Below are 12,480 nucleotides of genomic sequence, written 5' to 3'. Positions count from 1 at the left end.
TCACACCAGCTTTTTGATAGTGTAGAAATCACTGAAATAGCTGTAGTTTTATTTATTTATTTTTAATTTTTTTCTTTGTTTTTTTTTGGGGGGGGGGGGGGGGGGAAGGTGTTAAGTGATTATAGAAAAAAAAATTATTATAGAAAAATGTTTAAAAAATATATATAATTATTATTTTATTTTTTTTGTCACTGCACTTGCACTCACATTTAAAGGGGTTATCCAGGAAAAAACTTTTTTTTTATATATCAACTGGCTCCAGAAAGTTAAACAGCCCGTTAATCGCTAGCCCGTTCCCTCCGTCAAATCCCCCCTCCCCCGCGCCATACCCTGTTCCCTCCATCACAACCCCCCTTGCATACCCCGTTCCCTCCATCACAAACCCCCCCTCCCGCATACCCCGTTCCCTCATTACACTTACAGTTACTGCAGAGTCCGGCAGCGGGCGTGCAGGGACAGCGGCGGCGGCGATGTGCGGAAGGAGTGGCCTCCCAGCCAGTGGCCAGGGAGCCAATGCGCTCACTCCCGCCTGTCTGATTGACAGACAGGGAGCGAGTGCAGCATAACTGAAAAATGACTGATTGCCAGGCCAAAATCTGTCCTTTTTCAGGCGTGATGTCACGCCAGGCTGCAGCCAGCCACTAGGAGGGTACATAAGTACTATAACATATCAAAAAATAAGTACTCCTATGGACGCGTTTCGAACGCATGCGCGTTCTTGATCAAGAATGCCCATGCGTTCGAAACGCGTCCATAGGAGTTGTTTGCTGACCAGGTGAAGGTGGATGGTGTGTGCTCTGTATTTTTAAAGAAAAGTGAAATAAAGGATCTACGTTTTAAGGGACTGCTGGACTACCTTTCTTCATCTACATAGAGGAAATGTTGACTAGTTTCCTAAAGCAACCAGTCAGATTACTGCTTTCATTTTTCAGAGGCCTTATCAAAAATGAAAGAAGCAATCTTATTGGTTGCTATGGGCAACTGGTCAACTTTTCCTCTACACAGGTTTTGATAACGCTCACCAAAAAATTGGGTTATCCCCCTTTCCACAGGATAGGGGACAACTAGTTGAGCAGTTAGGTCTGACTGCTGATCCCTAGAATGAAGGTCAGTTGTTCCCCGAATAAGGCGGTCGAACACATTCCTTCTCAAAGGAGCTTTGGAATATTTCTGCATGCTGAAATAAGGAATGAATCCACCAACATTGCTGTCTAGATAAGGATACAAATCTGAACATACCAGTGTTGACTATTATATTCCTTACATAACTTAGAAGCTTTAAGCACTCATGCACTGTATGAGAGCCCCAGTGTCCGCCAGGCATGGAAATGTTCAAGCTTCTCTGCTGTGAACCCTTCCTAACCTTTTCCCTATGCTCTTGTGACGGCTCTAGTGGATATCTCACCCAGGAGACTGGTGGAGCCATCGCTCAAGCAGGAACCACTTCCCTGCCTAGCGGACACTTAGTGCCTCATCCGCTTATGCCGCACGAGCGATTCCATTTTAACTTTCTTAATTTTGATAGGAGTATGATCGACAGCATGGGTATCTATTAACCTGTATCCTTGTCATGTATCAAGTGATTTGGGGTGGGGGGGGGGGGGGTGTAAGGGAGTTAAAACTGCTATGAGATTCCTTGAAAGTGTGAGCCATTTGACTCATAGGCTCATTGTTCCCTTACAACCTAGTAGATTTTAGGGAGCTGCTTTTCGGCATACTTACTGGGTCTCAGTGGGTCCTCCCCTGTCTCATATACTGCTTCCCCAGTTTTGTATACTGCCATTGCCTGTAGCAAAGCTTGTGGTCCATCTTTCATACAGCCTTTAGGTCAGTGTTTCCCAACCAGAGTGCCTCCTGCTGTTGTAAAAATACAAATCCCAGCATGCACCCAGGCTGTGTGAGTATTCTGGAAGTTGTAGTTTTGTAACAACTGGAATGACATGAAGGGTTTGGAAACACTTCTTAAGATATAGGCCCCTCTCCTAATATGTATTGTTATCAGATCAGTCTGTAAAGTTCATAGTCCTGAAATAACAGAAGTGTTCCATAGTCCCTGGCAGTGAGCAGGTTACCCGGTAGGTTGACTGCTGCTTCTGTACTAAATATATTTACAATGAAATAACAGAAAATATCGGCACTCACCAGTTCAGCTTGCAAGTCTTCTTTATTGAGACATACTCACATTGCGGGTACAGAAGAGAGGGGTAGTGGGGGGGACAGTGAGTGGCGACCGAGCTCCTGTTTCGCACACTTGGCGTGCTTCGTCCGGCCAGACGAAGGAGCTCGGTCGCCACTCACTGTCCCCCCACTACCCCTCTCTTCTGTACCCGCAATGTGAGTATGTCTCAATAAAGAAGACTTGCAAGCTGAACTGGTGAGTGCCGATATTTTCTGTTATCTTATGAACCATATCTGAATACTGCTTAACATATCAGAGCACCACCCACAGCAACATAGCTACACCTGCACCGATCAGCCGTCTTAGCAGTGCCGCACTACTTCAATTGTGTGTGTGTGTGTGTGTGTATATATAATATATATATATATATATATATATATATATATATATATATATATATATATATATATATTTACAATGAATGTAGACATTTTGTTCTTCCCATTTTTCACCTCCATCCCCCCTCCCTTACAATATCATCTATCCTCATTCAGCATCTGGGCAGGGTCTGTTTACACCCGCTATAGAGCCCCGTCTCTTTGTTGTGCCCGTACTACAAAAGAATGACGCTCACAGGTGCATCCAAGGGGGACAAGTTCTCTTAGACAAGGTCACAGCTTATGTTGGGCACACACCTTAAGCGTAAGTTGTTTCTCCTTCTCTTTTCATTAAGTTGAGAGATAAATACAGACTGGACATGGTTGCAGGAGATAGGTAGGTGGTGGCATGAGTATTTATTTCCTAAATGTACCATCACAGAACCATCTGTGTCTCTGAATTTCTTAGGTCAATTGTCTATAACTATTTACCATGTTAAAGCCATATTTTATTAGTAGTTCTACAAAGCATTTGTTCAGAGACAAGTCTTCAGCATGGGTAGCATTGTAGTTTTGTACCTTATTTTAGTGTTAAATGTCCGTATGCAGTAGTCGTTTGTTCACATGTCACACCTTTTTACAAGGCAGTTGTCGTGTAACTTGCCACCTGCACATGGAATGAGCCTAGTGGCCCAGCTGTCTCATCCTCTTCCTTTAGTGACATATTGCTGAACAGATACAACTGTTCTTTTCCATTGTGTCAGATCTTGGACAAGCTACAGCAAGTGTTATAAAACAAAGGGTCACCAATGTTTTCCCCTTTATGATCTGTCATCCTGTGATATGACGGAACTGCTTACAGAATCCCATGGGAATCATTACACTGCTCTAGGACATTGTCATTCAGATAGTACTGTTCTATTTGGAACAAACAACCTTGTAGCAATTTTAAAAACTTAGACCTTATTACTTGTCATATCCCACAAAAAAGTTACACGTTACTCATTAACTAATCCTGATCATGTGTGTGTGTATATATATATATCATTTTTATGTGTCTAGCAGCTATATTTCTCTCAAAAATACCAACTATCTGTTGCTCACTTGATTTGTTATTCTGTGTTTGGAATGGGTGTATCCTTGCTCTGCATGACTCATCTTGCTCCCTGAGTCTGCTGTGCTGTGCTGGGTCTCTTCATCCAATCACTGCAGGCTGCTCTGTAATCACCCTTTTTTTATGCTGCAGTCTGATAGGAGAGGGTTGATTTTACCTGGTTTTATACAAAGTGCTATACCTGGTTGTATACTAATGTTCTATACCAAGTACCTGAGAGCTCTTATACTGTTGTTTTTGTAGAACACAGAAGTAAGTCCTGCTGATTTATAAAAACCTGTGCAGAGGAAAAGTGATGCAGTTGCCTGTAGAAACCAATCAGATTGCTTCTTCCAATTTTTCCATTTTTTTTTTTAAGGCTTCTGAAAAATGTAAAAAAGCAATCTGACTGGTTGCTACAGGTGCCTGCTCTACTTCTAAAATGCACAGGTTTTAAAGCTCCTCCATAGTTGCTAGTAGATTATGCTAGGCTCATTAAAGGGGTACTCCACCCCTAGACATCTTATCCCCTATCCAAAGGATAGGGGATAAGATGTCTGATTGCGGGGGTCCCGCCGCTGGGGACCCCCACATTCTACCATGCGGCACCCACCTGTAACTGTTTCCAGAACTGCTGGAGACCCTCAGGCTAATACCTTCCCGATCACGGGGACTTAAGATCGTGACATCACGATTCCACCCTCGTGTGACGTCACACCCCGCCCCCTCAATGCGAGTCTATTGGAGGGGGCGTGGCAGCTTTCACGCCCCCTCCCATAGACTTGCATTGAGGGGGTGGGTGTGACGTCACAAGAGGGCGGAGTTGTGATGTCACGATCTTACGTCCCCGTGATCGGGAAGGTATTAGCCTGAGGGTCTCCAGCAGTTCTGAAAACAGTTACAGGTGGGTGCCGCATGGTAGAATGTGGCGGTCCCCAGCGGCGGGACCCCCGCAATCAGACATCTTATCCCCTATCCTTTGGATAGGGGATAAGATATCTAGGTGTGGAGTACCCCTTTAAAGAAAATACATCCCGACATATACAAGCCATGGCCTAATTTTGGGTGCTGTTGGCACGTGTTTTGAACGGTGATTGTAATGACATTATTGTAATATTACAGCATGCTGGCTTTCTGGAAGATGATTCTATTTGTGTATAATATATATAGAGTATTAATACTATACAGAAGCAAAGTTTGATGCTTTCGTGCAAGTTTTTAAATTTTTGACAAAATTAGTGGTGGAAACCCTACTTCTCCATTCACTATACAAGGGTCGTTCTGTTTTTTGTCATTTGATGGATCCAGAACTGCTGACTTCCTGCTTGTATGGTAGAGCAGAACAAGGGAAGTGAACTACACACAGGTTGCTTGACGGGAGTTAGAAATATGCACTTTACTGGCAACTATTCATTGCAGGGCTGTTTTCATAAATAATAGTTGCTTTGATGTGAAAGAACATTTCATTTTTTGTTCTTCCCAATTTCTGATCATTAATGGGACATAGAGCCGTGCACTTCAAAGACATGCAGATCTAATTGGAGAGATGGCAGGAATGCAGTCTTCTGTCATGCTCAAAGCTGATCTCTTCCTTCATTTGCTTCACCAAGCTTCATATATTTCGTATACAGTTCAGGAGACAGTCCATTATACTGTTTCTTATAGCACTTCTGTGCATCCCATGTGAAGACCACCTCTCCTCAGTAATAGGACATGTTGACATTTATTCTGATGTGTATTTGCGGTATACGTCAGCAGTATACTAATGTATTCTGCAGCTTACCTGTCCCAGATTCAGGGATTTCAGAGGACCAAATGTAGTCTGTGTGACTTCTTTTGGTCCTATTATAAGCATATAGGGGGAGATTTATCAAAACCTGTCCAGAGGAAAAGTTGCCCATAGCAACCAATCAGATCACTTCTTTCATTTTTTTCAGAGGCCTTTTCAAAAATGAAATAAGAGATCTGATTGGTTGCCATGGACAACTCAGCAACTTTTCCTCTGCACAAGTTTTGATAAATCTCCCCCGTACAGTCTTTTGCAGGGCCTAAAAGCACAATGTTACACCACAATCGTCCCATTGAAATCAATGGATCCAGCACAAGTACACTACAGTATACATTGGAACACTGTCCTACTGATGTTTACTGGGAAAAAAGATTCATTCATATAGATGTCAGGGTGCCCTTATTGTATCTTTTTAGTATTCAGTGTTTCATGGCTTCTTATCAGTTTGTTATCACTTTCTTATGCTTATATGTTAAACTGGAACAGCACCTAGTGGCCATATAGCTTAGCATAAGGCTTTGTTCATACTTCCATTATGACTTTTGTTAACCATTCCACTACATTGTCTGTCATTATGAAGGAAAAAATGGACAGGGGAATAAAAGGTACAGCACAAACATAAAGGCCCCTATCGAAGTGTTAACAGTGCCTAGAGCAGAGTTCATACCTGTGTTTTCCATTCTGCTCTGTCGTTGAAGCAAAGGAACAAAACAAAGGGCGTCAGGGGATCAATCACATGAAGGACACGAATGGCACCTGTCAAGAGTCCGGCATGGTGTCTGCATGGAATACCCCAGCATGCTGCTCTATTTTGTTCAGTATTTTTGTGACAGACGGCAACGGAGCCTTCAGCGCAGGTGTGAACCTAGCCTAATGGTTTTACAATGCTGAATGAGTGAGCGTTCTGTTATGGCCTCTGTATGAATACATGCGGTGTGTCAGTCCATTACTCTCTTGGCTTCTAATGCAATTATGGCAGAAGTGTTAGTCAAATAGATAAACATCTGCAACAGATACTCCTGAACCGTGTGCCAGACAAGTAGAGACAGGTTGGCAATACTGGTATCCTACAAGTGAGCTGGTACAACAAACCCCTTGAGCTGACAATCTGAATGTATAATTATATAGTTATGTAAGCCACACTGCCCATTTATTTACATACCCTGGAAAAGCAGTCTCTTCTTACAGCATTACTGTTTCTTACTGTTTTTACAGGCCTTGGTAACCTGTAAGACTCCAGCTGCTGTGGACCTCTGCTGGCGCAGCAGCTTCAGGGTTTTATCTAACACTAGTCCTTTGTATGTGGACATACAGTTTATTAGGACCTTAGGAAAAGGAAGGTTTACCTCGCCAACCAATTTCATTATAGACATATTTGAGCAATTAAAAAGTGAAGAAATTGAATTTAAATAGCATGTATCTCCTACCTTTTTTTGTGTTTACAGCTTCTATGCCAGCGTTTCCTAACAAGGGTGCCCCCAGCTGTCACAAAACTACAACTCCCAGCAGTTGGGAGTTGTAGTTTTGCAACAGGTAGATGAAACATTGTTCTTTGCAGATCTATTTGTTGCCATGGTAACATAATACAAACTGTGACCTCTCATCCTTCAGTTGTAGCTTCTTTTATACAGATGGATGGCAGTATGACTGCAGGATTAGACTGCACATACTAGTGTGTATGGGAGCTGTTAATACTGAATTACAGAAAATAGAAGTAAAAGCTGCTGATTTGAAGCTGTGCTCAGTCATTTAGTCTAAATTGAAATCTACAGCATAAAATCAGCAAGATGCTGTATGTGTGAATATGCCCTAAGGACTGTTTACACAGGCAGATTTAACCCCTTAATAACGCAGAACGTTAATGTACGTCCTCCTGCACCAGGAGATACATTTAAGTCCTGTGCTCGCGTCATGCGCGGGACCCGCCTGTAATTAACCCCTCAGATACCGTGATCAATACAGCTCACGGCATATGTGGCAGTGTGGCACTTTAAATGGCTGATCTGATCGCCCACGACACCACCACAAGGATCAGATCAGCCAAGATGGTGGACAGAGGTCCTCTCACCTGCCCACGTCCGTCCTCACAGCGTCTTCTACTCTGAGATCGAGAAGAAGATAGCCGATAACACTGATCAGTGCCATGCATATGTATACATCTGCGGCAAAGCTGTCACTAAAATGTATGATAGGATCGCCCGCAGCGCTGCCGTGGGGATCCGGTCATCCAGAACGGCAGACGGAGGTCCCCTCCCCTGCGTCTGCCGCCTTCCTCGGGTCTTCTGCTCTGGTCTGCGATCGAGCAGATCAGAGCAGAAGATAGCTGATAATACTGATCAGTGCTATGCCCTATGCATAGCACTGTTCAGTATCTGCAATCAAGTGATTGTAATAAATAGTCCCCTATGGGGACATAAAAGTGTTAAAAAAAAAAAAAAGTGTGAAAAATCCCCTCCCCCAATAAAAATTTTAATTGTCCATTTTTCCCATTTTACCCCCAAAAAGTGTAAATAAAAATTATAAACATTTTATGTTAATAATCCCGTACGGTGAACGGCATAAACATAAAAAAAAAAGTACAGATCACGGCGGTATGAGTGCTCATACTGCCGATTATACGGAAAAATGAAAAGGTTATAGGTTGTCAAAATAGTGGCATTTTAAATGTACTAATTTGGTTAAAAAGTTTTGAGATTTTTTTTAAAGCGATACAATAATAAACGTATGTAATAATGGGTATCATTTTAAAGGGGTTCTCCGGTGCTTAGACATGTTATCCCCTATCCGAAGGATAGGGGATAAGATGCCTGATCGCGGGAGTCCCGCCGCTGGGGACCCCGTGATCTTGCACGCGCCACCCCGTTTATAATCAGTCCCCGGAGCGTGTTCGCTCCGGGTCTGATTACCGGCGACCACAGGGCTGACTGCATGTGACGTCACACCTCTGCCCCCGTGTGACGTCACGCCTCAGCCCCTCAATGCAAACCTACGGGAGGGGGCGTGATGGTCACTCGCCATCGGCCCTGTGGTCGCCGGTAATCAGCCGGTAGCCGGAGCGAACATGCTCCGGGGACTGATTATAAACGGGTGCCGCGTGCAAGATCACGGGGGTCCCCAGCGGCGGGACTCCCGCGATCAGGCATCTTATCCCCTATCCTTTTGGATAGGGGATAAGATGTCTAAGCACCGGAGTACCCATTTAATAATATTTACCCACAAAATAAAGAGAACATGTCATTTTTACCGTAAATTGTACAGTGTTAAAACAAAAACCTTCTAAAGTTTGCAAAATTGCGGTTTTCTTATAAATGACCCCACACAAAAAGTATTTTTTGGGACGTGCCATACATTTTATAGTAAAATGAGTGGTCATTACAAAGGACAACTGGTAGCTCAAAAAAAACAAGCCCTCCTACTTGTCTGAGGGGGAAATTTATCAAATCCTGTCCAGAGGAAAAGTTGCCCAGTTGCCCATAGTAACCTATCAGATCGCTTCTTTCATTTTTAACAAGGCCTCTGCAAAATGAAAGAAGCGAACTGATTGGTTGCTATGGGCAACTGGGCAACTTTTCCTTTGCACAGGTTTTGATAAATCTCCCCCAAGTTCTTAAAGGGGTTATCCACCATAAGGTGATTTTAGTACGTACCTGGCAGACAGTATTGGACATGCTTAGGAAGGATCTGCGCTTGTCTTGGGGCTAAATGGCTATGTTGTGAAATTACCATAACACTGTGGCTAGTTTTTGTAAACTGGTATTTCCTTTTTGAGTTTTCTTTTTTTTTCGTACAAATCCCCATAATTCCATTTTCCTCCCTCTCACACATCAGCCACCCCACCTATTGAAATATAAATGAGCTGCATCCATTCAAAAAACCTGTGGTTTTCAATCGGGGTGCCTACAGCTGTTGCATTAGTTGCAGATTGATCTCTCTCCCACCAAGCGATTGCTCTACCCATTGAAGCAGACAGGTTCCCTGTTATCAGCTGACTAGTGACAACAGTAATTTTGTATGCTGTTAAAAATAAATATTGGGGTGAAAATCACAGAAGAATTGTGAGAAAACCGTCACACACAGGTACAGACACTATATTATGAACTACACTAACTTTACAGCCCCTGTAGCATAGTCAAATAAAAAAAATTCCTGTAATACCCCTTTAAGGCCAAAATGGGCTTAGTTCTTAAGGGGTTAATTGTCAGATAGCAGCGTGTTTCCCGCTGCAAGCTCTCCGTCGCAGTTTTTCCCGCAGCCAACTCCATCAGACTGGGCTATCCTTGACAGATTTTCCGTAGAGGAAATTCTTCTGCTGAAAACCCACAGGAGACCCCATTGCCACGTGTAATGGGACCCTTAAAGGGGTACTCTGCTGCTCGACATGTTGTTCCCTATTCTTTGGATAGTGAATAACATGTCTGATCGAGGGGGTCTGGACGCTGGGCACCCCCGCGATCTCTGCTGCGGCTCCCCAGTCATGTGGTGCACGTAGAAAACTCTGTGCAGTGCCGGATGACTGGAGAATGCAGCCCCCATGCCCCCTCCATTCTTTGGTTAGGGGATAACATGTATAGGGGCGGAGTACTCCTATAATGTAAAGTAATTTACAAAGCATAAAACATGCCCTCTCATGATGTTTTTCCTTCCCTCTTGCTGGTGCAGGTAATCTATGCTGCTGGGTGCATGTCTCCTTCCACCAGAAGCATCTGGAGTCTCTCCGTAGGAGGATATAAAGTCTACAGTTAACTGTATTTTTTTATGATTTTACTACATACGGCAGGACATTGCATATAAATGACTTTCCTGTGTGGGGATACAGGACATGACATCTGCTGTGACTGTCGTTCTGGCTCAAAGTAGCAGTTGTATGTTTTCTAGCACAACCTTTTGACTTCCACCCCCTCGTTGGAAAAACCTAAAAACTTTGTTTTTCCTCACTTTTAAATGTTCCCCTTACCTCCGCCAGGCTTCAGTTGGGTTCCCTTTTTTCGTAATCCTCATGAGGGTTTGGCCTGCTGCTTCTATGCATTGCTGCTGGGCTGCATACTAGACTACAGCAAGTAAAAAGCAAAGACCTTCTCCTCTACCGAGCATGGTTCTCTTGTCTTAGTTATTTAAGAATATATACATGTGCGAATGAGGCTTAAAGGGGTACTCCACTGGCCAGCATTCAGAAGTAACGCCCCCCTCCCATTGACTTGCATTGAGGGGGCGTGGCTGTAATGTATCAAGGGGCGTGGACGATCCCTGCAGCGCTAAAACAGCATTTGGAACATTTACTTCTGAACGCTGGCCAGTGGAGTACCCCTTTAAGTAGTGTTCAAGGATTCTCCAGCTGAGGTCTAGTTTTATTTTAAACATACATATTTTATGATATACACCATTTGCGTATCCATGACCAGGATCCTACTAGGACAGATGCATTACATGGATCCTATTGGGAGTTCCTGAACCTGGATATTTGTTAATATTTTAGTTTTTTTTTGCCCAGCTTTACAGTATAGCTGCGAGCACACCACATACTTGTCACTGTTTAGATGTGGTAGGAGAAAAGATATCTTCTGGCATTCACCATAGACAGATTCTTACACTATTCCTGCTAGCAAGTCCCAAATAGCCTGCCTGTGTTTGATGTCTGACAGCCGTAAGTGGAATGTGTAGTTTTTATGTCTGATATTTTCTGTCTGAATTTAATAAGCTAACAACCCATTCTGTGGCTTTGAAGCGAGCAGCGTGTTGGCAAGTCTTTTTTTGTAAACCCTGCACTTTACAGCAAATGTAGTGGAAGTGTGACTGGATCTGTTTTGAAACCTGACACGGAGATTGCTCATACAGAGATGCCTTTGAAACCATCATTTATTTCCTGCTTGCAGGATGGGAGAGGCTGGGGGGCAGTCTTGACCATACAGTGCACACAAGTTGTCCTTGGATGGATCGGAGAGAGGTGTATGTGATTCCTTCAAAGTGTCATCTAGTCCAATCTCCTAAAGCAGTTTTACTGAGATTAAAGACTTTAGTGTTTAGCTTCAGGCTGCTCTATTTGGTAAGTACTTTGTGCATCAAAAGCAAAGCACTCTGATTCCTTGTTTGTCAACTGCAAGACGTGACCGTGTAGAGGTGCGCAAATCATTCCATGTGTCATGTATGATTCTTTGTACTGTAGACATCAAGCAGAAATAAGTCTTCTGATTTATAGAGAATCGACTTTTGTGACGGCTGTTCCTCTCTATTGCATGTGAGGTTATTATAACCTGGAGGGATAAATGGCCCAAAAATCCATGATCCCTATGCTAGAAGTGTTAGGCTAGGTTCACACTGCGGAATCTCCGGGCAGGAAATTTCTGAATCAGTCGGCGCTAGGACCGCGCGGACACTGCAGTCTCCAATAGACTGCAATGTGTTCTGCGAGTATTTCCGCCTGAAGAATGAGCAATGCCATTCTTCAGGCGGAAATTTCCAAGCGGATTTTCCGTTCACAAATTCCAAAGTGTGAATTTGCGAACGGAAACCCATTCACTACACTATACATTTTAGCAAGCGGAATTTCTGCCTGCAATTTCAAAGTGGAATTGCAGGCGGAAATTCCGTATTGTGAACCGAGCCTTACAGTGTAATTCCATTACCCCGGTAAAGTGCAAAGAGAGACTCATCTGATAGTCTAGCATACCGCGGCAGCAGCAAACGTGCTAGATAGCATCAAATAGTATGAAAAAGCTGGTATTTGGCCTGCTGTACACTATTAAGAGGACAAACTTTATTACATTTTACAGAATTATTAGTGCATTGCATTATCAATAGGTCACTGTTAGTGGGGGATGTATATCTGAACACAGATATTCTTTTTACATTTTTAGGCTGTACAACGTATACCTATTGGCCTGTACCATAATAGTCATTGCCTTATTAGCTTTAGTGTAATGGCAATTGCGAATAAAGCATCTGTCTAATGCTCATGCATTTCCTATACTAAGCCCAATGTGTATATTTCATGTGAAAGGTTAAGAATCTCTCCTACCTACACTACAGAAAGGGTTGCTTTGGCTTCAGGGCACATATATTTTAAAAGAAATGTAGCCCTTTAAAACCTTGTACCATCTAAATACCT

At 43.2% G+C, this 12,480-nt stretch overlaps 1 protein-coding gene across 12 annotated transcripts in view; it reads left to right on the top strand.

Annotated features, from left to right (window-relative positions):
- MEF2A (myocyte enhancer factor 2A) overlaps positions 1–12,480 on the top strand; it is a 164,089-nt gene that overhangs the window by 44,610 nt on the left and 106,999 nt on the right. Inside the window, exon 2 of one of the 12 annotated variants that reach the window (XM_056571829.1) lies at positions 11,249–11,418. The exons of the other annotated variants lie outside the window; for them this stretch is intronic. The gene's annotated coding sequence lies outside the window, so the exon portion shown is untranslated. The remainder of the gene's footprint in view (positions 1–11,248; positions 11,419–12,480) is intronic. 12 annotated transcript variants of the gene reach the window in all.

This window comes from Hyla sarda, chromosome 4 (assembly GCF_029499605.1).
Source record: "Hyla sarda isolate aHylSar1 chromosome 4, aHylSar1.hap1, whole genome shotgun sequence".
Taxonomy (NCBI): domain Eukaryota; kingdom Metazoa; phylum Chordata; class Amphibia; order Anura; family Hylidae; genus Hyla; species Hyla sarda.
Note: the sequence above shows the minus strand (reverse complement) of the source record. Positions and strands in the feature narration are given on the sequence as shown.